General features: G+C 40.3%; 2 long non-coding RNA genes across 8 annotated transcripts in view; one reads left to right on the top strand and one right to left on the bottom strand.

Annotated features, from left to right (window-relative positions):
* The window catches only part of LOC102155648, a 44,221-nt gene that overhangs the window by 7,302 nt on the left and 12,209 nt on the right, over positions 1–24,710 (top strand). Inside the window, exons 4-5 of one of the 6 annotated variants that reach the window (XR_005370524.1) lie at positions 1,608–1,941; positions 2,288–3,657. The exons of 4 other annotated variants lie outside the window; for them this stretch is intronic. This is a non-coding gene — a long non-coding RNA (uncharacterized LOC102155648). Of the gene's footprint in view, positions 1–1,607; positions 1,942–2,287; positions 3,658–24,710 lie in introns of those variants that run through there. One more of the 6 variants, XR_005370525.1, reaches the window with a different exon arrangement.
* Positions 552–23,030, bottom strand: LOC106559768. Of its 2 annotated transcripts, none has more exons than XR_005370530.1 (4): positions 20,406–23,030; positions 18,595–18,711; positions 17,739–17,906; positions 552–4,336 (listed from the first exon to the last, which is right to left on the bottom strand). It is a non-coding gene; the product is annotated as an uncharacterized LOC106559768 (long non-coding RNA). The 2 variants fall into 2 exon arrangements; XR_005370531.1 differs by lacking the exon at positions 552–4,336 and adding an exon at positions 15,094–15,969.

Raw genomic sequence — 24,710 nt, 5'->3', positions numbered from 1 at the left:
CATGCTAGCCCCTCTTTCTGTATAACTCTTGATAAAGGTATTATGCTGTAAGTAATATTACCTGAATCATATGTACTAATTAATTATTCTTTTACTAAGTTATGAACTCTGATGATTCCTCAAGTTCTCTAATATTTTGTTTTGATTTTAGGTTAATTATGGCTTATTGCAAAAATTCTGAGACAGTTTATAAAAACCTAAATTATAAAATCTTTTAAAAGAGTCAAATAACGGTACTTGGGTGGCTCAGTCAGTTAAGCATCTGACTCTTGGTTTCAGTTCAGGTTATAATCTCAGGTTCATGAGATTGAGTCCTGCATCAGGCTCCCCACTCAGCAAGGAGTCAGCTTCTCTCCCCTCTTCTCCTATTGCCCCTCTCCCTGCTCCTATGTGCTCGCTCTCTCTCTCTCTCTCTCTCTTTCAAACAAATAATCTTTAAAGGAGCCAAATACATTATTATGCAAATTATTGTGTACTGATATAATATCCCAACAACATTTCCAGATGTTTGAAGTAGTATAAGACTTTAGTGATTGATAGTACTAGGATTGCTACAATTTATTCAGAATTTGACAAGTTTTTATTGAACCCACTTACTGTGTGCTAGGACTGGCTAGGGCTAACATACTGAAAGAGATATGATCTCTGTCTTAATGAACCTTAGAGTCTAGAGGAAACAAACAAACAAAAATAATCATTGTATTTATTGTATTATACAATAATACAACATAATTATAATTATACAATAATGCAATATGATAATACAATTGTACAACAGTATATTGTACATTACAATTACAATGGTGAAGAGTGCTTTGATAAGAAAAACTGGTCAGGGAGCTAGAGGAGGAGAGTTGATTTCAACTGATTCTCCAGAGAAAGCCTCTTAAAGGAGGTGAACTCTCTTAGTTTTCTTCAAAAACTTAAAGTAGTTATAAAACTGTACTGTACACATTTAAAATATGGATAAGAAGCCAGTAAGACTTTAAGGTAATAGGATACCTAAAGATATTAGGGCATGCTAAAATAAGTTCTGAGTTTCATAATATTCATGATAAAAAGAAAAAACCATTTGTAGTGTGCAGTTCCCATCTCAGAAAATACACTGTAATCTAAAAAGACTAACATTTCTCCAATGCTGGTTGCAAGCAGGAATTTATCATCTGATTCTTTATATAAGGAACATTAGATCAATTAATACCATGATTTCCCTGTGTTATTTTGTACAAGATACCAAAATGTTGTTCAAATGTACCTTCCTGGTATTACCCAACATAAAGCAGAAGATAATACATCTAGGTCTGCCTTTCTGGTGATATAACTAAATGCAATGACTTAAAGAAACTAGTACATGAATAATGAATGCCATTTAGACTGTCAAGTACTAGCTAACAACCAAATCTAAGTCTTCTGAATGGCAAAACTTAATAGCTACGTTCTCTGCTGAGTATCTACTGGGCTCACATCATGTACCATTGATGGAAGAGAAATCCATACACTTTGGATAGCAGACATAAGTGATTAACTTATGTTAATGTTAAGTTAAATGTTAAGTTAAACATTCCATGATGAACAATTTAGTAACCAACCTTCTATTCTTGTTCAAGGAAAATGACATAGAAGCAAACTATGCTGGCCTCAAGGAAAAGGGTCAAGGTGTTTCTCAAGGAACAATACCACCACACATTTTAAACTGTTTAAGCATATAGCCAAGTGTTTGGCTGAGACAACAGAATTTGACATCATAAAGCACCAAGAAATTATTTGACCCCGCTTCCCCCTCAAAACCCTAAGTATTTCCATTACCAATTGGCCACACTGACCACCAAAAAAAAAAAAAAAAAAGAAAAAAGAAAAGAAAACCTTCACATGGATCTTACAGAGTGTTTCTTTCCAAGCAGAACTTCAATCATCATCTGCCAGGATGATTTATCAGTAAAGGTACCAAGTATTTGAATGAACTAAGCTTTTAACTGGGTTTACCTCATAAAGTCCATTTAAAAATTAGACAATGACTACTAGATATAATGATTTTCATTTCCACATAATTGATGTCAGGCTGTTCTTTCTGACAACAATCTGCCAAAACATTCAGTTGCATCTTAAGGCAAATTTAACCATTAGCCCAGAAGAGGTACTTCTCTTCCTTCCCATTTGCACTGATAAGTGGGCATACTTCCAACTCATCCACTAACTATACAGGAAGTATAGAATTTTGAACAAATAGTGGATATTAATATTGAAGCATTAGAGCTGTTCTTCAAGGAGACTGTGTTTAATTTAACAGGGGAAAGAAATCCGCCATTAGATGGATTCTTTATGTCTCTTCTCCCTGGATAATGAGGATTTGAATGCTGGGGATGCTTGGAGTACCAGTCAACTACAAGTATGAAATGGACTGAAATGAGCTTCTGTCTGCCCATGGAAGTTCTCCCAATGACAAAATGAGTTTTAGACAATAGCCTACTTCACCAAATTCATTTGGCCCACATAGATCTCCCAATAGACAATGGCCTAAGAACATCAGATAGGCAGAAGGAAAAGGAAACACACTTTCCTCATGACTTTTGAGAGGTTCTCCTCTTGAGTGGCAGCTTTAGACTGTCTTCTCTTGGGAACAGAGAACTGATTTTCCATTTTTGTGGTCTCTATCAAATCATCTAGTACTATGAACACAGCATGTGTTCAGTAAATATGTTTGGCCAACAACATAACTAGTTCTTTTGATTTCATTTTATACATAGTACATAAAATGGTGCCTGCAATAGGCACTCAAAAATATGGGTCAAATGAATACTTATAAGACCAGTGTATTACAATCAGACTTCTTTTTGGTCCCCATTTATATATATTAAAGAATGTAAGAAAGTCAAAAAGTCCTTTCAGTTCATTTTTATGTGGATAATTCTACAAGAGTTATATATTATTATTCTAAAGTTTTGTTATGAGTCATAAGTACCTGACATTTTAAGAATACTCCTACAACCTCTTCTCTTTTCTAACTCTATTCATTTCCCTAAGTACACTCCTCCAGCTCACTCCATTAAATATTATCTAAGGAAAAAAACCCTAAATGTTTAACTCTGGTTTCCTGTACTCGGTTGTTTGCTTGAAAACTCCATTCAGAGTTCAACAGGCAACTCAATTTGTTCAAATCCAGACTTCTGATTCTTCTTAAACATCATCCTCAGCCACATCATCTCCAACCTGCTCGATTTCTGTAGATGGCACCACTACCCCATTTAGCCAAGGCCATAGGAGTCATGTTTGATTCCTCTCTTTTCCTCATACCTCCCATCCAACCCATCAATGAATCCTGTTGATTCTCTCGCCACATCTCCAAACCCAATCACATCCCTCTCCATCTTCCTCATCATCTAGAACTTTGCTCCATCTTGTTATTCAGATGACACCTTAAATGCCACTTCTCTAGGGAGGCCTCTCCTGAACACCTGATCTAGAACTGCTCCCTCAGACTCTATCACATCACCTTGTTTCATCTTTTCCTTAGCATTTATCACTATCAGTAAATTTTCTTGTTTGTTATTAATTGCTTCCTACTTGTTTCTTTCACTTTCGGTCTCTCCTCATTAACATGCATATCCATAAGAGCAAGGACATTTGCATCTTGTTTGCTGCTGTGTTTCCAACATCTACAAAGAAATCTGACACATAATAGATGCTCAATAAATAGTTCTTTTACTTTATTATTTTTTAGTTCTCCATGCCCAATGTGGGGGTCAAACTATGACCCTGAAATCAAGAGTCGTACGGTCTACCCACTGAGCTCACCAGATGCCCCTAAATAGTTCCTGAATTAAGAAGTCAGTGAATCAAATAGCCAATAAGACACAACTTTACAGTAAGAATAAACAGAATGCAAAACAACACATGTTTTTATGTAAAATAACATATTCACCAAGACCCAGTTTGATTGATCCAATTTCCCTCAACAAGGACTAATTTTAATTTTTTAAGCTAATAATTATTGAACATTTACTTCCAGGAATTGGGGCCATTCTTTATACATATCATCTTATTTAGCTTTTTTCAATTCTTGCACAATCTTATGAAGTAGGTATAACTAGCTAAGTGGCAAAGCTAGGATTCAAATATAAGTCAGTCTTATCCCAAAGTCCTAAGACCTAATTACTGCTCTATTGATACTTTGCTCCCTTCAGCTTGGCCAGGTTCCCTGGAAATATTCACCCAACAGTGGCAGCTTAGCTTCAATTTAGAGCCCATGGATCTCTCCCGGAAGGTTGCAGTTCATCTTGACAGCACATGGAGAGCAAGGGTTGCCTTCCCTCAAAACATTCTTCCTAGGAGGCACATCCTGCAAGCACAGGAAGACATTATCCAAAACAGCATTTACCAGAGTCAGCTCATTATTTAACGTATGAACCTTCTGCAAACCTACAACAATTATTATGTGCTTTCTAAGACTCAGTAGTCTGAAGATAGATGTTCTTTTGCTATACAAAAGGATTGTGTTCTCATAGAAGTCAAGTGAGCTAGGGCATATTCTGAGGAAAAATATGAGCTATTTCACAGAATGTGCAGTCTCATTCAATTGCAGATTTCTGGACCTGGAAAGGAACTAAGAAATGGCCCTTATTTCACAAAACTAGAATGGGAGGCACAGGAGAAGTAAAGTGACTCCTGATTGCAGGGCTGGTAACTGATAGAATGAAATTACATCATTTACCAAATTTAATTTGCAATATGTAGCTGAGCAATGGGCTTGTCAGTCATTTTGCCTAAATTAATGCCCATTATTTCAAACTTCCTTTTTTAAAAAAAATTATTTATTTGGGGGGAGGAGGCAGAAGGAGAGGGAGAAGCAGATTCCCCACTGAGCAGGTTGCTCAACACAGGGCTTGATCCCAGGATCCTGAGATCAAGACCTAAGCTGAAGGCAGACACTCATTAACTGAGCCACCCAGAAGCCCCTATTTCAAACTTTCAAAATGTTGCCAAGTTTATGATATGGATATGCACATATTTTTTTTCTAGACTTCATATTTTGATTTACTTAAAACTTTTCAGGTTACCAGTCTCCGTTGTCATAAGCAATGGACATCATTTCACCTTAATGTCTCTAGTGGGAGAAAACCAAAGAAATTACTATATATTCTCAATAAATGATCTCTTTGAAAACTGATTGTCCATAGATGCAACAGGTGAAGTTGTTTATAAATGGCTCCAATTTCATCAGGAAGTTAAGTGCTGGCTTCCTAGAAAAATCTCTTCCATGACACACACTTTTTTTCCCCTCTATGATAACTTTCTGAATTAATTTCTTCCACAGTTCAAAGTGGCTCGATAGTTCAACAGTTGTTGGAGATGGTCTACTTGTACCAAACTGAACTTAGCCCTTTACTATCTACTTCGATGTGTCTCACACGGTAATCCTTTTTTTTTTTTTTTTTTAATTTTTTTTTTAATTTTTATTTATTTATGATAGTCACACACAGAGAGAGAGAGAGAGAGAGAGGCAGAGACACAGGCAGAGGGAGAAGCAGGCTCCATGCACCGAGAGCCCGATGTGGGATTCGATCCCGGGTCTCCAGGATCGCGCCCTGGGCCAAAGGCAGGCGCCAAACCGCTGCGCCACCCAGGGATCCCTCACATGGTAATCCTAACCCTCTAGGTCTGTGGTTATCAAATTTTAATGGGCATCAGAATCACCAGGTGTGCTACTAACTGCAGAGTGCTGGGCCCTGCTGCCTGGGTTTCTTATTCAGAGGGTGGGGATGGGGCTCAGGAATTTGCATTTCTAACAAGTTCCCAGGTGATGCTGTCTAGAAACCCTTGTTAGATTACACCAACAAGTATTTCTGCATCAAGATTCACTGGAATTGAATTTACTTGAGTTGGATTTTTTTTAAGATTTTAATTTATATATTCATGAGAGACACACAGAGGCAGAGACGTAGGCAGGGGGAGAAGCAGGCTCCCCAGAGGGAGCCTGACACGGGACATGATCCCAGGATCCCTGGATCACAACCTGATGCAGATGCTCTGAGGCAGACGCTCAACCACTGAGCCATCCGGGTGTTGAGATGGATTTTTACAGTCCTGGATTATACCTAAAACACACAAGCACACACATACACACAAACAAAAAACAACAACAAAAAAAACCCCTAAAACACAGATCTATACCTTCCACAAAAATGAATATCCAAAACCTTGCTGAACTCCTTCATTTAGGGAACAGAAAATGCAAGCTTTTGTCAGAGCCTCCTGTGAAAATTAGTTATCAACTGCTGATTAGTGCTCTGAAAAATAATGAGTGTTATTGTTGCAAGTAAGATTTTATTTTATTTTATTTTATTTTTTTTTTTTTTTGTTTTTTTTTTTTTTTTTTTTTTTTTTCAACTTCTTATTTTTATTTTTTTTTTATTTATTTATTTTTATTGGTGTTCAATTTACTAACATACAGAATAACACCCAGTGCCCGTCACCCATTCACTCCCACCCCCCGCCCTCCTCCCCTTCTACCACCCCTAGTTCGTTTCCCAGAGTTAGCAGTCTTTACGTTCTGTCTCCCTTTCTGATATTTCCCACACATTTCTTCTCCCTTCCCTTATTTTCCCTTTCACTATTATTTATATTCCCCAAATGAATGAGAACATATAATGTTTGTCCTTCTCCGACTGACTTACTTCACTCAGCATAATACCCTCCAGTTCCATCCACGTTGAAGCAAATGGTGGGTATTTGTCATTTCTAATAGCTGAGTAATATTCCATTGTATACATAAACCACATCTTCTTGATCCATTCATCTTTCGTTGGACACCGAGGCTCCTTCCACAGTTTGGCTATCGTGGCCATTGCTGCTAGAAACATCGGGGTGCAGGTGTCCCGGCGATTCATTGCATTTGTATCTTTGGGGTAAATCCCCAACAGTGCAATTGCTGGGTCGTAGGGCAGGTCTATTTTTAACTGTTTGAGGAACCTCCACACAGTTTTCCAGAGTGGCTGCACCAGTTCACAGTCCCACCAACAGTGTAAGAGGGTTCCCTTTTCTCCGCATCCTCTCCAACATTTGTTGTTTCCTGCCTTGTTAATTTTCCCCATTCTCACAGGTGTGAGGTGGTATCTCATTGTAGTTTTGATTTGTATTTCCCTGATGGCAAGTGATGCAGAGCATTTTCTCATATGCATGTTGGCCATGTCTATGTCTTCCTCTGTGAGATTTCTCTTCATGTCTTTTGCCCATTTCATGATTGGATTGTTTGTTTCTTTGGTGTTGAGTTTAAGAAGTTCTTTATAGATCTTGGAAACTAGCCCTTTATCTGATATGTCATTTGCAAATATCTTCTCCCATTCTGTAGGTTGTCTTTGAGTTTTGTTGACTGTATCCTTTGCTGTGCAAAAGCTTCTTATCTTGATGAAGTCCCAATAGTTCATTTTTGCTTTTGTTTCTTTTGCCTTCGTGGATGTATCTTGCAAGAAGTTACTATGGCCGAGTTCAAAAAGGGTGTTGCCTGTGTTCTTCTCTAGGATTTTGATGGAATCTTGTCTCACATTTAGATCTTTCATCCATTTTGAGTTTATCTTTGTGTATGGTGAAAGAGAGTGGTCTAGTTTCATTCTTCTGCATGTGGATGTCCAATTTTCCCAGCACCATTTATTGAAGAGACTGTCTTTCTTCCAATGGATAGTCTTTCCTCCTTTATCGAATATTAGTTGCCCATAAAGTTCAGGGTCCACTTCTGGATTCTCTATTCTGTTCCACTGATCTATGTGTCTGTTTTTGTGCCAGTACCACGCTGTCTTGATGACCACAGCTTTGTAGTACAACCTGAAATCTGGCATTGTGATGCCCCCAGATATGGTTTTCTTTTTTAAAATTCCCCTGGCTATTCGGGGTCTTTTCTGATTCCACACAAATCTTAAAATAATTTGTTCTAACTCTCTGAAGAAAGTCCATGGTATTTTGATAGGGATTGCATTAAACGTGTATATTGCCCTGGGTAGCATTGACATTTTCACAATATTAATTCTGCCAATCCATGAGCATGGAATATTTTTCCATCTCTTTGTGTCTTCCTCAATTTCTTTCAGAAGTGTTCTATAGTTTTGAGGGTATAGATCCTTTACATCTTTGGTGAGGTTTATTCCTAGGTATCTTATGTTTTTGGGTGCAATTGTAAATGGGATTGACTCCTTAATTTCTCTTTCTTCAGTCTCATTGTTAGTGTATAGAAATGCCACTGACTTCTGGGCATTGATTTTGTATCCTGCCACGCTACCGAATTGCTGTATGAGTTCTAGCAATCTTGGGGTGGAGACTTTTGGGTTTTCTATGTAGAGTATCATGTCATCGGCGAAGAGGGAGAGTTTGACTTCTTCTTTGCCAATTTGAATGCCTTTAATGTCTTTTTGTTGTCTGATTGCTGAGGCTAGGACTTCCAGTACTATGTTGAACAGCAGTGGTGAGAGTGGACATCCCTGTCTTGTTCCTGATCTTAGGGGAAAGGCTCCTAGTGCTTCCCCATTGAGAATGATATTTGCTGTGGGCTTTTCATAGATGGCTTTTAAGATGTCGAGGAATGTTCCCTCTATCCCTACACTCTGAAGAGTTTTGATCAGGAATGGATGCTGTATTTTGTCAAATGCTTTCTCTGCATCCAATGAGAGGATCATATGGTTCTTGGTTTTTCTCTTGCTGATATGATGAATCACATTGATTGTTTTACGGGTGTTGAACCAGCCTTGTGTCCCAGGGATAAATCCTACTTGGTCATGGTGAATAATTTTCTTAATGTACTGTTGGATCCTATTGGCCAGTATCTTGTTGAGAATTTTTGCATCCATGTTCATCAGGGATATTGGTCTGTAATTCTCCTTTTTGGCGGGGTCTTTGTCTGGCTTTGGAATTAAGGTGATGCTGGCTTCATAGAACGAATTTGGAAGTACTCCATCTCTTTCTATCTTTCCAAACAGCTTTAGGAGAATAGGTATGGTTTCTTCTTTAAACGTTTGATAAAATTCCCCTGGGAAGCCATCTGGCCCTGGACTCTTGTGTCTTGGGAGGTTTTTGATGACTGCTTCAATTTCCTCCCTGGTTATTGGTCTGTTCAGGTTTTCTATTTCTTCCTGTTCCAGTTTTGGTAGTTTGTGGCTTTCCAGGAATGCGTCCATTTCTTCCAGATTGCCTAATTTATTGGCGTATAGCTGTTCATAATATGTTTTTAAAATCGTTTGTATTTCCTTGGTGTTGGTAGTGATCTCTCCTTTCTCATTCATGATTTTATTAATTTGAGTCTTCTCTCTCTTCTTTTTAATAAGGCTGGCTAATGGTTTATCTATCTTGTTAATTCTTTCAAAGAACCAACTCCTGGTTTTGTTGATCTGTTCCACAGTTCTTCTGGTCTCGATTTCGTTGAGTTCTGCTCGAATCTTTATTAACTCCCTTCTTCTCTTGGGTGTAGGATCTATTTGCTGTTTTTTCTCTAGCTCCTTTATGTGTAAGGTGAGCTTTTGTATTTGAGTTCTTTCCAGTTTTTGAATGGATGCTTGTATTGCGATGTATTTCCCCCTTAGGACTGCTTTTGCTGCATCCCAAAGATTTTGAACGGTTGTATCTTCATTCTCATTAGTTTCCATGAATCTTTTTAATTCTTCCTTAATTTCCTGGTTGACCCTTTTATCTTTTAGCAGGATGGTCCTTAACCTCCACGTGTTTGAGGTCCTTCCAAACTTCTTGTTGTGATTTAGTTCTAATTTCAAGGCATTATGGTCTGAGAATATGCAGGGGACAATCCCAATCTTTTGGTATCGGTTCAGACCCGATTTGTGACCCAATATGTGGTCTATTCTGGAGAAAGTTCCATGTGCGCTTGAGAAGAATGTGTATTCAGTTGAGTTTGGATGTAAAGTTCTGTAGATATCTGTGAAATCCATCTGGTCCAGTGTATCATTTAAAGCTCTCGTTTCTTTGGAGATGTTTTGCTTAGAAGACCTATCGAGTATAGAAAGAGCTAGATTGAAGTCACCAAGTATAAGTGTATTATTATCTAAGTATTTCTTCACTTTGGTTAATAATTGATTTATATATTTGGCAGCTCCCACATTCGGAGCATATATATTGAGGATTGTTAAGTCCTCTTGTTGAATAGATCCTTTAAGTATGATATAGTGTCCCTCTTCATCTCTCACTACAGTCTTTGGGGTAAATTTTAGTTTATCTGATATAAGGATGGCTACCCCTGCTTTCTTTTGAGGACCATTCGAATGGTAAATGGTTCTCCAACCTTTTATTTTCAGGCTGTAGGTGTCCTTCTGTCTAAAATGAGTCTCTTGTAGACAGCAAATAGATGGGTCCTGCTTTTTTATCCAGTCTGAAACCCTGCGCCTTTTGATGGGGTCATTAAGCCCGTTCACATTCAGAGTTACTATTGAGAGATATGAGTTTAGTGTCATCATGATATCTATTCAGTCTTTGTTTTTGTGGACTATTCCACTGAACTTCTTCTTAAAGGGGAATTTTAAGAGTCCCCCTTAAAATTTCTTGCAGAGCTGGTTTGGAGGTCACATATTCTTTTAGTTGCTGCCTGTCTTGGAAGCTCTTTATCTCTCCTTCCATTTTGAATGAGAGCCTTGCTGGATAAAGTATTCTTGGTTGCATGTTCTTCTCCTTTAGGACCCTGAATATATCCTGCCAGCCCTTTCTGGCCTGCCAGGTCTCTGTGGAGAGGTCTGCTGTTACCCTAATACTCCTCCCCATAAAAGTCAGGGATTTCTTGTCTCTTGCTGCTTTAAGGATCTTCTCCTTATCTTTGGAATTTGCAAGCTTCACAATTAAATGTCGAGGTGTTGAACGGTTTTTATTGATTTTAGGGGGGGATCTCTCTATTTCCTGGATCTGAATGCCTGTTTCCCTTCCCAGATTAGGAAAGTTTTCAGCTAGAATTTGTTCAAATACATATTCTGGCCCTCTGTCCCTTTCGGCGCCCTCGGGAACCCCAATTAAACGTAGGTTTTTCTTCCTCAGGCTGTCGTTTATTTCCCTTAATCTATCTTCATGGTCTTTTAATTGTTTGTCTCTTTTTTCCTCAGTTTCCCTCTTTGCTATCAACTTGTCTTCTATGTCACTCACTCGTTCTTCCACCTCGTTAACCCTCGTCGTTAGGACTTCTAGTTTGGATTGCATCTCATTCAATTGATTTTTAATTTCTGCCTGATTAGCTCTAAATTCTGCAGTCATGAAGTCTCTTGAGTCCTTTATACTTTTTTCTAGAGCCACCAGTAGCTGAATAATAGTGCTTCTGAATTGGCTTTCTGACATTGAATTGTAATCCAGATTTTGTAACTCTGTGGGAGAGAGGACTGTTTCTGATTCTTTCTTTTGAGGTGAGGTTTTCCTTCTAGTCATTTTGCTCAGTGCAGAGTGGCCAAAAGCAAATTGTATTGGGAAAAAGAGAAAAAGAGAGGAGAGAAAGAAGGAAAGAAAAGAGAAAGAGAAGAAAAAAAAAAAAGGGAAGAAAAAGAGAAAAAAAAACGGAAAAAAAAAAGAAGAAAAAGAGAAAGAAAAAGAAAGGAGAAAAAAGGGGGTGGGGGAAGGAAACAAATCAAAAAGCAAAACAAAACAAAAACAAAACAAAACACAACAAAACAAAAACAAAAAAAAAAAAAAAAGAACCACCGGGGAGTATCTTCTGATTCTGTGTTCTTTAAGACCCTTGGCTTCTCCTGGAAGTTGTCAGTCTAGCTGATCTTCTGGGGGAGGGGCCTGCTGTGCTGATTTTCAGGTGTTAGCAGTTGGGGGAGTTGCTGTGCCCCCTCCTGGTGCAGGGCTCGGTGGGGGTTGTTTACCCCGTGAGGCCGCAGGAGGAACAGCCCCAGTGGCGGGGCAGCTCTGGAAACCTGGATTCAGCTCCGGCAGGAACTCCGTCTGCAGGGCCTGGAGGCTCCGGGGCGGGGCCGCTGATGTGCTCAGCTGGGGCAGGAGCGTCCTCGCTGTCCTGGGCCCTCCCGGCCTCTGCCTGTCCCGGGGGAGGCGGGATCCTGGGCTGTGTCCCGGCTCCCTGTGCTCCGGAGCCTGCCTTGTTGGATTCGCGCTCCCGGGCCCCGCAGCCCCCTCCGCGGAGCCGCCGCCCGAGCCCCTCCGAGCTGCTCCGGGTCCCGCCGGGTCCCGCCGTGCGCGCTGCAGCCCTTAGGGAGCTCGGCGCACTCTCCTGGGCGCGCAGTTGCTGTTACTGTCCCGGGGAGCCCGAGGAGATCCTCGCCCTCCTGGGTCCTGCTCCACCTCCCCGCGAGCCCCTTTCCGCCCGGGAAGGTCGGTGCAGCTCCTGCTCCTCCGGGACGGGGCTCTCCTGTCCTGGGGACACTCGCCCCGGCCTCAGCCCGGCTCCTCGCGGGGCCCCTCCCCCTTGGAGGCCTTTGTTCCTTTACTTCTTTTTCCCCGTCTTCCTACCTTGATAGATGCGCGAACTCTTCTCACTGTTGCATTCCAGCTGGTCTCTCTTTAAATCTCAGGCCGAATTCATAGATTTTCAGGATAATTTGAAGGTTTTCTAGGTAGTTTGGTGGAGACAGGTGATTTGGAGACCCTACTCTTCCGCCATCTTGCTCCTCCCCTCCGCAAGTAAGATTTTATTAAGCACTTTCCATTTAATAATTCTTCATCAGGCAGAACAAAGGATTTTCACTCCAGAGCAGGCCAGACCTGGTTCCGTTGCTTAGCAATGGGCTTCATGTACCATTACAGCATTGTGTTTTCCTCTTCAAACAGGGACAGTGTGCCATAGGTACTTTTTAACTTTATACCAGAGTGCTCCCATGAAAAAGGATTAATAGTCATTTTGTATTTAATCTAACAGACCAAAAATTCTCAAGTTGAGAAGCTCTCTTTTAAGATGTTTAAGTGCTCTTTACTCTTTCTTCAAAGTGAAGCTTTATAATTCACAATCCCTGAAGTAACCTCTGGAGGGATTCATCTTTCTGACAAAGAGCCATCAATCAGTTAATACATGTTGTAGACCGCCTTGTCCATGTTCAGCTGGAGCTGAACAAGTAGGAAATTCAAAAGATGCATAAAAGAATATCTGTGGACACATTCTGTAAAAGGAGCAGATCTAGATATTATGAAGACAGCGTCTCCATGAAATTTATGTTGCATAAGAAAGATGATTAACTTGGAAGAAACAGTAGCAAACTATATAAGACAGTATGCAATTAGCTACTAAATTATGAGGCACTCCACTGAAAGCCTTTTAGGCATTCAGAAAGGGTAGAAACTAATAGGAGCTGGCTTTTATCAAGTGCTTCCTACATGCTGGGCACTTCAAATGCATTATCTCTTTTAATGGTCACAACAGTCCCGTGAAGTCGGGATGATTATTATCCTCATTTTCAGATGAGGACACTAAGGTTAATTAGTTTGTGAGTAAACAAACCCAGGTCTAGGTTAAGTAAAGGAAAGCTTGGTGGAGTGTGGTTAGATAGAGACTCACCCATCATGCTGCCCTTTCTCCTGGCATCCCTCTGCATTACTCATAAATGCAGGGCCTAATTCCTACTTCCTCAGGGAAAAGACCTGAGCTCTAATTCATGCTTATAAACCATTGGGAATACCTATCTTTTCAGCCCTTTCAGCCAAATGAAAGTCTCCTGAGACAAAAGTAATGGAAGAAGGATCTCTTTGTATATTATCTTTGAACCATGAGTTCTGTAGAGTGATGCCTGATTTGCACAAAAGTGAGTAGTATGTTGACCTACAAATGCACACCCCATGTTTTTGTAACAGCAGAATCACATCGGCCTTCCGGATTTGAATTGTTCAGTATTTCTGTCCAAACAACCTTTCTCTTTGATTGCATCAACCACACTGTGGACCTATCCTGATGAACTTTTTCATCTTAATTATTCCTTGAATTTTATCTCCAGCTGTGTCTGAAAGTGCTCCAACTCTCTAAATAATGGTGTATCATTCTACCCCCAACACTTTGCCCCTATTTCCCATATAAATGTAGACAAACATAAGAAGATAAGTAGTTATGTTTTGCAGAAAGCTTTTGAAATAGAAGGTAAGAATGGCTACATCACCTCCCGCCAGACAGATTAAGGGGGCTTACCAGGGCAAACCCAAATGCTAGGCCTACAATTTTGTCAATTATCTTAAAATATCTGAAAAATTTGTAGGAAGTAGAGATAAAAAAGCATAAATGGTTAATATTTAAACGACTACTGAGCCTTGGGTTAGGAACAAGGAATCCTGAATTCCAGAACTGTTTCTGTCCAAGTTCTGAGGCTTTCAGGGTCTATAAAGTACAAGGGACAAGAATGAAAAAATCTGACATTATCCAGCACTGTCTGGGATACACTGAAATAAGAACTCTCATAGGCACCCAGTGGGTTTCTTCTACAAGCAAGGAAATCATCAAGAGAGTGAAAAGGCAGCCTATGGAATGGGAGGAAATATTTGTAAACCATATAATTTACAAACAGTTAATACCCAGGATATATAAGGAACTCCTAAAACTCAACAACAAAATAAACAAATAATTCCATTTAAAATGATCAAAAAACTTTAACAGATGTTTCTCCAAAGACGATACACAAATAGCCAACAAGCATATAAAAAAAGTGCCCAGGGATCCCTGGGTGGCTCAGCGGTTTAGCGCCTGCCTTTGGCCCAGGGCGCGATCCTGGAGTACCGGGATTGAGTCCCAAGTCAGGCTCCCAGCATGGAGCCTGCTTCTCCCTCCTCCTGTGTCTCTGCCTCTCTCTCTCTCTCTCTCTCTATGTCTATCATAAATAAATAAATAAATCTTTTTTAAAAAAGTGCCCAAAGTCAGTAATGATGAACAAAATGTAAACCAAAACCAAATGAGATATCATACCTCATACCCATTAGGATGGCAAAACATCAAAAAAAAAAACAGAAATAACAAGTGTTGGTGAGGATGTAGAGAAATTGGCACCCTCATGCACTGTTGGTGAGAATGTAAAATGGTTCAGCTGCTACAGAAAACAGTATGGAGGTTCTTCAAAAATTAAAAATAAAATTACCAAATGATCCAGCAGTCCTACTTCTGGGTATATATCCGAAGGAACTGAAAACAGGATCTTGAAGAGATATGTTTACATCCATGTTCATGACAGCTTTATTCACAATAGAAAAGAGGAGGAAGCAACCCAAATGTCCAACACTGAATGAACGGATAAACAAAAGGTGGTATTTACATACAATGTCATATTATTCAGCCTTTAAAAAGAAGGAAACCCTGTCATATACTACAACATGATGAACTATGAGGACATTATGCTAAGTAAAATGTGTCAGTCACAGAAAGACAAATCTGTATGACCCCACTTACATGAGGTATCAAGTAGTCAAATACATAGAAACAGAAAGTAGAATGTGGTCACCAGGAGAGGAAAATGGGGAGTTGTTCATTGTATGTAGAATTTTAGTTTTGCAAGATGAAAAGATTCTAGTGGTGCCTGGGTGGCTCAGTTGATTAAGCATCTGCCTTCATCTCAGGTCGTGATCCTGGGGTCCTGGGATCCAGCGCTGCATGGGGCTCCCTGCTCAGCCGGGAGTCTGCTTCTCCCTCTCCCTCTGCCCCTCCTCCCACTTGTGCTCCCTCTCTCTCTCTCTCTCTCAAATAAATAAATAAAATATTTTTTTAAAAAAGATTCTAGAGATTTGTTGTACCACATTGTGCATATAGTTAACATTACTGAGCTGTACATTTAAAGATGGTTATAATAGTTCTATGTTATACATTTTTTACAAGTCATTTTTAAAAACATGATCCATGTAAGCAAAATAGATGTTAGACTTCATTAAAAATCCTCGGGGATCCTTGGGTGGCTCAGCGGTTTGGCGCCTGCCTTTGGTCCAGGGCATGATCCTGGAGTCCCGGGATCGAGTCCCACGTCGGACTCCCTGCATGGAGCCTGCTTCTCTCTCTGCCTGTCTCTGCCTCTCTCTCTCTCTCTCTGTCTATCATGAATAAATAAATAAAACCTTTAAAAAAATTAAAAATCCCCTAGCGACAAATTTTTGTTACACAAATAACATTGAAATTTAAAAAAAAAAAAAGAAAGAATGGTGAAACTATGGTAAAAGAAGTAATTCATATAAACCACACACAACAGTGCCTGGAACACAGCAAGTCCCAGTAAATAATGACTGTATTATATTATGCTGTTACTGGCAAGGTTTATACAGCAGTTTGTGTTCAAGTAATGAACCAACTTCCTAGGTTAGAACAACTTTCTTGAAACGACTAAACTTTCTTTAAATTCTGAGGGGCACCTGGGTGGTTCAGTCAGGTAAGCATCTACCTTTGGCTCAGGTCATGCTCCCAGGGTCCTGGGATCCAGCCCCACATTGGGTTCCCTGCTCAGCAGGGAGTCTGCTTCTTCCTCTCCCCCTGTCCCTCCCTGCCCCGCTCATGCTCTGTCATGCTTTCTCTCTCTCATAAATAAATAAATAAATAAATACATAAATACATAAATACATAAATAAATACATAAATAAATAAGATTTATAAAATGCTGTTTGAAAGCCCCAATTCTAAGCATCTAAACTACAGAATGCTTTTCAAGTGCACATGAGATATGTTTCTTAAAGTTTTTTACATGGATACTGCCCCTCCCAAAAAAGTGGGAAATCAACCTATCTAAATGTGCATAAATCTCAAATACTTATGCTTACCAGAAGATGGCAAATTTGATGTGCATTTTGAAAATACATTCTATATGTATATATTTACTCACTTGGGTTGTGGATACACAGAGTCTGTTATAGTATTTTCTGTGTTTTGTGTATGTTTAAAATGTTTCATAGTTTATAGTCTAAATATTAGAGTGTTAATATTAATTTCCACATGCATTTTTATTACTCAGTGAGACTCATAAGTCACCCCTCTTGAAAGCCTTCTCAGAGGCTTCCGGAAGTTTGTCTTCCTTGGGTTCCCTAGGCACTTGTTTTAGTCCCCCATTGTCAGTTATTCTTATTTTTATGACTCAGGTGTGAGCTGTTAGATTCCCAATCGTAGTGACTGGCACTTATTCACCTTTGTATCCTATCCAAAGCTTAAGGCCAGAGTGGCTATATTAGTATATGCTTAATAAACATGCAATAAAATAATGAGGCTAAATTTCATATTCCATAATTGCTGATGAATTGTGATACGGCTCCTCATAAAGATGAGGAAAGAAATTGATACCAAATAAGGTATAGTCATGAGACAATACACCTGAGAAATCCAATTTATTTATCAAATCCGCTAAAGCCTAGATCTCAATCTGTCTTAACTTGGGCTACCATAAGAAAGGACCATATACTGGGTGCCTTGAACAACAGACATTAATTTCTCACCTATCTGGAGGTTGAGAAGTCCAAGGTCAAGGTTCTGGCCAACTTGATACCTAGTAAGATCCCTCTTCCTGGCCACCTCTTTACTGTGTCCTCACATGACAAAGACTGAGTTCTGATGTCTCTTCTTGTAAGGACCCTAATCCCATCATGAAGGCCAACATTCAAGACCTAAGTAAATTCCAATTACTTCCTAAAGGTCCCGCCTCCAAATACCACCACCATGGATGTGAGGGCTTCCACATACAAATTTGGGATTGGAAGGGGGGTAGACACAAATATACAGTCCATAATATCAGTCCTCACTTCATACTCCACCTGTGAACATTATCGCAAAATGAGCAGACTGAGTATAGGCTCTGGGGCTACTACCCAGCCCAGGGTCTCACCTCTGGGCGAGGCAGGGAGAGGACAATGGTTGCAGAACTGTATGGCTTTTTTCCTGGCGATGTGTTTCTAAAATCTCTTCCACATCTGAGTGCCAATGGATTTTAACACTTAACACTTGGTAATTCACTTCATAATTCTCATCAGCTTGTCATCGATTGCTCTCATGTCTAGATAATGGAGAATTATAGAATTTTGCATTCAATTACAGAATTTCATAATCAATTACACAGCCCTTGAGTGGTCCACATCTCCTTCATGCAAAAGTCATTTCAATGTTTTAATTATTGAAAAATCTCAGTAAGGCAAAGAAAAAGTGATTTGATATGTTCATTTCCTATGGTTTAAAAAAAAATCCTACCGTAAGTGTAAATTGTTAGCGTTAGATCTAGATAAATTGTTGTAAAAATCAATTTAATAGAATTAGCAATAATTACAAATCTAAATAACTGTTTCCACATAAAGGTTGGTTATGTTAACATAACCAGGTAGTTGTTTATTGCACCAAGGGGTGCATAATTATTCATTATCTGGGAGATGATGCTGTTCAACATTGTGTTGATGGGCATCATAAACCACATTATAAAAGGAGACATGGTTCATTTATTTAAGGCTCCGTGAAAGGCAATTCTGAATTTTTGTCCTGAAACGAAGAGGATTCTTTTTTTATTTTAAATCATGAAATAAAAAACTGTACACTTTCCTCATTCAGAATTTGAAGCTCCTGTTTGAAAGATAAACTTCCAAGCCTCCCATTGCCAAAACAAGCTTTCAGAAGGCCCCCACCACCACCACACACACACATACATACATGTTTACTCAGTTCCCATAAACCTAGGATTCAAACCAATGACTCACCATATTAGTTCTTCAGCAATAGACTGATACTTCTTGCTATTGCTGTCCAGAGTTCTGTAAGTCCAGTCTTAAGAGACCATGAGAATTTCTCCCAACTGCAAATTCAATCTCATAAAACTGGATGAGAATTATACAAGGACTCATTAACATAAGGCTCACTGTCAAGATGAACAAATCTGTAATTAGTCGGTTGCTTTTTTTCCTCCAGATGAGGAGTTTTTTCCTCCATAGCCCCTCAAAGCATCTTCTGCTTAAATAATGATGACATTGTAATGGTCACTGTAAAACTGACTCAAAAGCTAGCCAATGGAAAGTATATTGAACTAATAGAAAGTAAGCTGAGCTTTGGACTTGACTGCCTGACTTATTCTGGAGAAATCTCTTATTCCATTCCCAAGCTGCCTGAATTCTCTAACCCATAACTTTCCAGTCTTTATTTTTTTTTTTTTTATTTTTTTTTTTTTTTACTTTCCAGTCTTTAGAGGTCGTGTGCACTGTGACCCACTCTTCCCCCTAATCTTACTTATTACTGCAATACACACAGCCACACTGTATGCAGACACACAGCCTTGGGCTCTTCAGGGTTCAGAAAATAAAAGTCACTTTTAAAAGGACATGTATCTAGGTGTAGTTTATGAAATAATGTGATTGAGCAAATCACAGTAGAAATACAATGACAATAAATACTTGAAAAATGTTCATTCCCATTAGTAATCAAAGACATAAAATGACAATAGGGAACTATCTGTCACCATCAAATTAGAAAAGCCTTTTAAGGGGGCTCTTAGGTGGCTTGGTTGATTAGGCATCTGACTCTTGATTTTGGCTCAGGTCATGATCTCAGGGTCTTAAGATCAAGCCCCACGACAGGCCCCAGCAGGCTCTGTGCTGGGAGTGGAGCCTGCTTAAGATTCTCTCTCTCCCTCTGCCCCCCCCCAACCCTGCTCATACACTCTCTCTTCCATTCTCTCTCTCTCTCTCAAAACAAAATGAAAAGACTTTTAAACATGTGAATATCCTATTCCAAGTAAGGAGGTAACTTGGCTCCTATAAGACAACTACTCTCAAATTTTCCTTAATAACAAAAAGCAAGGGGCACCTGGGTGGCTAAGTGACTGACTTGATTTCAGCTCGGGTCATGATCTCAGGGTTGTGAGATCAGGTTTGGCTCTGCGCTAAGCATGGAGCCTGCTTAAGATTCTCTCTCTCTCTCTCAAAATAAAAATTTTTTAAAAGGCCTTTTTTCTGAGGTATTGGATGTGATAGGATACATCTGGATGGTCTAAGCCAATCACATGATCTTGCTACCCTTGCCAGCACCTGGTTTCTACATATGCATGTGATACAATTTTGTCTGTCAGACATAGGGAGAAATCTTCTGGGAAGGGGAAGGGAGGGTTCCTAGGAATATTTTCCACTTTCTGAGAAGGCTACCCAAGACAGTAACTATCATTGATTTCTTGCCTTTGGATCCTGTTTGCATACCCCTGGACCTAGCAACTATATTTCTAGGTCTTTATCCTAAAGAAATCATCAGAGGTATGCAATGGTTTACATCCAGGGCTGCTCATGGTAGAATTATTTACTGTAATGAAAATTAGAAATAGTCATAAACATCTAACAATAAGTTTTGTTAAATCAAGTATAGGACATCCACCCATACGGTATGACATATTCATTCAAAATTATATTGCAGATGAATAAGAAATTCCTTATGCTGTGTTGTCAAGAAAGACAAGTACAAAATCAAAAAGTTTTGGAAATTATGTATATGTATGTGACGTGTGTGTGTGTGTATTATACATACATACCTCCTGGAGGGTGAGATGATGGGAGATTTTTCTTTTCTTTTTCTTTTTTGGTGTTTATTTTCCAAAGTTCGCAATGTTAGGGTTTTTTTGATTATTGCAATTAGAGGGAAAAAGATATTAAAAAAAAAAAAAAGCATCGGTAGGTGTTGTAACAGAGCACAAAGAAGACACAGCCTAACTGTAATTCTAAGTGTGCTAGTCCTGAAAGGTGTGCTGGAGCTGAGTTCTGATATCAGCCAGGATTCTTTGCTCATAAGGGAGAAAGGATATTTCAAGCAGAGGGAGAAGCGGAGCAGAGCCTGAAAACTGAGCCTTTGGGGAACATGGCCTTTTCAGGGAAATACTCATAGTTTAACCCGCTTAGAGGCTGTGGATGGAGCATGTGATAGGACCCAGTGGGAGATCACACTGGGGAGAGCCTCTCCCAAAGGGCCTTGCAAAGCAAGCTTTGAATCTTGACTTTTATCTTTTAGGCAGTGGGATCTGACAATGATATAGAAAATTATTTCCATGGAAAAGCAGACATTTCTGTGCTACTTTTTTGTTTTGTGATATTTGTTGTATGCTTTTGGGAGAATCAAACTTCTATTTTTTCTACTATACATTGCAGCACCATCCTGAGATCACTTTGTGGACTTCCTGCGTCACGCTTGAAGTCCAATGCACAAGAAAATGATTCCCACCCTTCACCTACTGCAGATGTTCTCATGGCCTGCATGTCTGGTGTAGCCCACAGGCCAGAACACTGCAGCCTCACCACTCTGGAAGGGCGATATTGTCACATTGCATAGTTTGAGGGCAGCTCGGAAAGGCTACCCAGCCCCAATAAGTAAATTAGTTACCTGATGACTGAGAAGCCAAACAAATCCTTAGAGATTCATTCTTTGGAAGTATATAAGAAAAAGAGTTTGTCTCTGCTCTGCCCATGTTGCTTTTCAAAAAGGTTAACAGTGGGGCACCTGGGTGGCTCAGTTTCAGCTCAGGTCATGATCTCAAGGTTCTGGGATCGAGCCCTGTCAGGCTCTGTGCTCAGCGCAGAGTCTGTTGGATATTATCTCCTGCTTACTAAAATAAATAAATAAATAAATAAATAAATAAATAAATAAATAAATAAAAATCTTTTTTAAAAAACCACCAAACACATTAACAGCAAGTATGGGGCACTGGGTAAACATGATTTGAGTGGCTGCCAAGCACCACTTTTCTGGAAATTACCCCTCCTTATCCCACAGATATCCTAGATTGATGGTTCAGAGATTGACACCTGTTTTGAGCTGGACTTAACCCAGTTCTCTCAAAGGAATTTGAAACATGAAATAAATGTTTTTAGTTGCCAACAAGCTGTTCTCTTGAATGGAAGAGAGGTCACCTTGGTTGCTATTGCTGGTGGCCAATTTCCCTCATGAATAAGAAAGCAGAGAAAGCTGGTACACAACAAGAGAGACAGATGATGGGGGGTGGGGGGGTGATAGGGGGAAGCAAGCTCAAGGTATGGTGTAGTAGGGAAGACTACTATAAGAAACTGTCCCAAATCTCTGTGGCTAAATAAACACAATGAAAGTTTATTTCTTGCTCACACAAAGTCCACTGTTAGTGCTGTTGGTTTGCAGCTCTCTGGCACAGCTCTCTCCAGGTGGTGATTCCAGGACCCAGGCTCTTTCATTCCATGTAGTGTCTCCACAATCTGGTAGTTTCAAGATCCCCCTGGCATCATCCCATCCCATCCCAGTCATGAAGAGAGAGAACAGAAGAATCACACGGGACATTTTGTAACCAGGTCTACAAGAGGGGTATATCGCTTCTCTCCATGATCCATTGGGCAGAACTCAGGTAGTTCAATCGAGATGCCAGGAGGGCTAGGAAACAGAACTTCACTTCCTGTCTCTGAAGGAGAGCAGAACCAGATATTGGTCAGCACTGGAAGGATCTGTTAAAAGGGAGAGAGAGACTCTCTTCATTTCCCACAACCCCTCAATCTTGCCTTATCTGAGGCCTCATTAGTCAAACCCAATATCCCTTCCTCAGGCTTGCTCAGTTGGTCTTTATTTACAACCCAAGGAAAAGACTAATAAATAATCACAACACTTTTCAGATCACAAAGCATTATGACCACTCTCAGTCTCATTCAATTTTTACATCAAGCCTGGAGGATAACAATTATTACCGTTCTCATTTTGTTGATGAAGAAACAGAGTCTCAAGAAAATTATATCAATTGCCTGTGGCAACCTGGACAGTCAGGACCTTCCAACTCCAAAGCTGAGCTCTCTCTCCTCTCCACTGTGTGTAAGAACCTCCAGGAGGAAGGAAATCACACTCCTAACTTCTTAGGATAAGGGGTTTTTATGAGCTTCCTCAGGATCCTTGCATTGTGGAGTAAGGGCCTCCAGATGTCAGCGGGAGGAAGGGTGGCTGTGAACGAAATGAAGGGTGCAGAGAGGAGAGTCCAAAAACAGCGGACTTCCTTAGCTCCTTCCCAGTTTTACAGAGGCTGTGCTGGGAATTCAGAAAGAAAATTTGATCCAAGGACCCCTGGGTGGCTCAGTTGTTGAGCGTGTACCTTCCGCTCAGGGCGTGACCACGGGGTCCCGGGGTCGAGTCCCGCGTGGGGCTCCCTGCATGGAGCCTGCTTCTCCCTCTGCCTGTGTCTCTGCTTCTCTCTGTATCTCTCATGAATACATAAAAGAAATCTAAAAAAAGAAAAAGAATTGTAAATGGAATATGCAGACATTCACATTCCCTGAAAGTTAGAGCCTCTGTTCTCTTGCCCCATGTTTTTAATTTCCAGTGGAAGCAGAAATGACCAAGAAGTATTTTGGGGAAGGAACTAACATTTATTAAACACCAATTATAGACCGAGCATGGTGCTTGAAACTCTGTTTATATACATCATCTCATAAACTTTTTTTTTTAAGATTTTATTTATTTATTCATGACAGACACAGAGAGAGAGAGAGAGAGGCAGAGACACAGGCAGAGGGAGAAGCAGTCTCCATGCAGGGAGCCAGACATGGGACTCGATCCTGGGTCTCCAGGATCACACCCTGGGCTGAAGGCGGCGCTAAACCACCAGGCCACCAGGGCTGCCCATCTCATAAACTTCTAACTACAACATTCTGAGGTATTATGGCCCCATTTTCCAGATGAGGACACTGAGGCTCAATGACAATAAGATGCTTGCCCAGAGGTCAATAGCTAAGTGTCAGAGTCCAGCAGAGCATGTATTTTCACCATTACTCACCGGGTTCCTCTCTCTGCCTGGAGGCAGAACGAATGGCTGTAGAAACTGAAATGCGGACAACCCCTCCTCTCAGAATCCCTCCTCCCACTGTTGCCACATTCATCACCTGTAGTGTCACCTTCGTGCTCCAGGGTCTGTCCCACCTAATCCTGAACTCTCTTAACAGCTCACATCAAAATTATTATACGTGTCCTTTCCAGGAAGCCCAGAAAGTCACTTCGATGTGCCAAGTTAGAAGAGAATTTATCTGATCAAATAATACATAGTTATCAGCGAACAGATGAGGACAAAAGAACAAATCCCCTGCAGGATACCGATGATGGCCCTGTGTTTATTAACAACCCGTTACAGATTCTCCTGGTAGGAATTTCAAGTCTGCTAACAGGATTGCTCAGCAGAAATCTGGTGGGGTCTCCCACTTCCACTATCCGTAAAGCATTCCTTTTGTAGTAATTACCAGTTCAAGACTATGATGGTTAAAAAAATATATGTATGTATCTGGTTCCCAACAGCCACAAAGACATGAAAAAGACAAAGACTCTCTGTACCGGGTTGAACAGTGCCCCTCGTGTTCCCACTCTCAAATTCATGTTCACCAGAAATCTGTAAATGTTACCAGATTTGAAGATAAATCTTTCCTAAACGTGAAATCCTACTGACTATGTGGGCCCTCATCCAGTGCCTGGTATCGTTATAAGCAGGAAATCAGGACACAGACATACACACAGTGGGGAAGGCGGCCTCATGAGAAGGGAGGCAGGGTTTGGAATGGAGCAGCTATGAGCCAAGGAGCACCAAGGATTACAGGCTACCACCAGAAGCTAGAAAGAGGCGATCTTCCCTTCAGAGAGAGCATGGCCCTGCTGGCACTGATTTCAGACGTCTGGCCTCCAGAACTGTGAGAGAACAAATTTCTGTTGTTTTAAGCCACCTTATCTGTGGTTCTTGGGAGCGGCAGCTCTGGGAAATGAACACACCTATCACATTCCTTCAGTGAGACAGTCCTTCTCATGTAAAATGGCTGTCCAAAGTCATGCTCAATGCAACCTCTCATCAAATACCTAA

The sequence above is a fragment of the Canis lupus genome, chromosome 15 (genome assembly GCF_011100685.1).
Source record: "Canis lupus familiaris isolate Mischka breed German Shepherd chromosome 15, alternate assembly UU_Cfam_GSD_1.0, whole genome shotgun sequence".
Classification (NCBI taxonomy): domain Eukaryota; kingdom Metazoa; phylum Chordata; class Mammalia; order Carnivora; family Canidae; genus Canis; species Canis lupus.
This window is presented reverse-complemented; position numbering and strand designations above follow the sequence as displayed.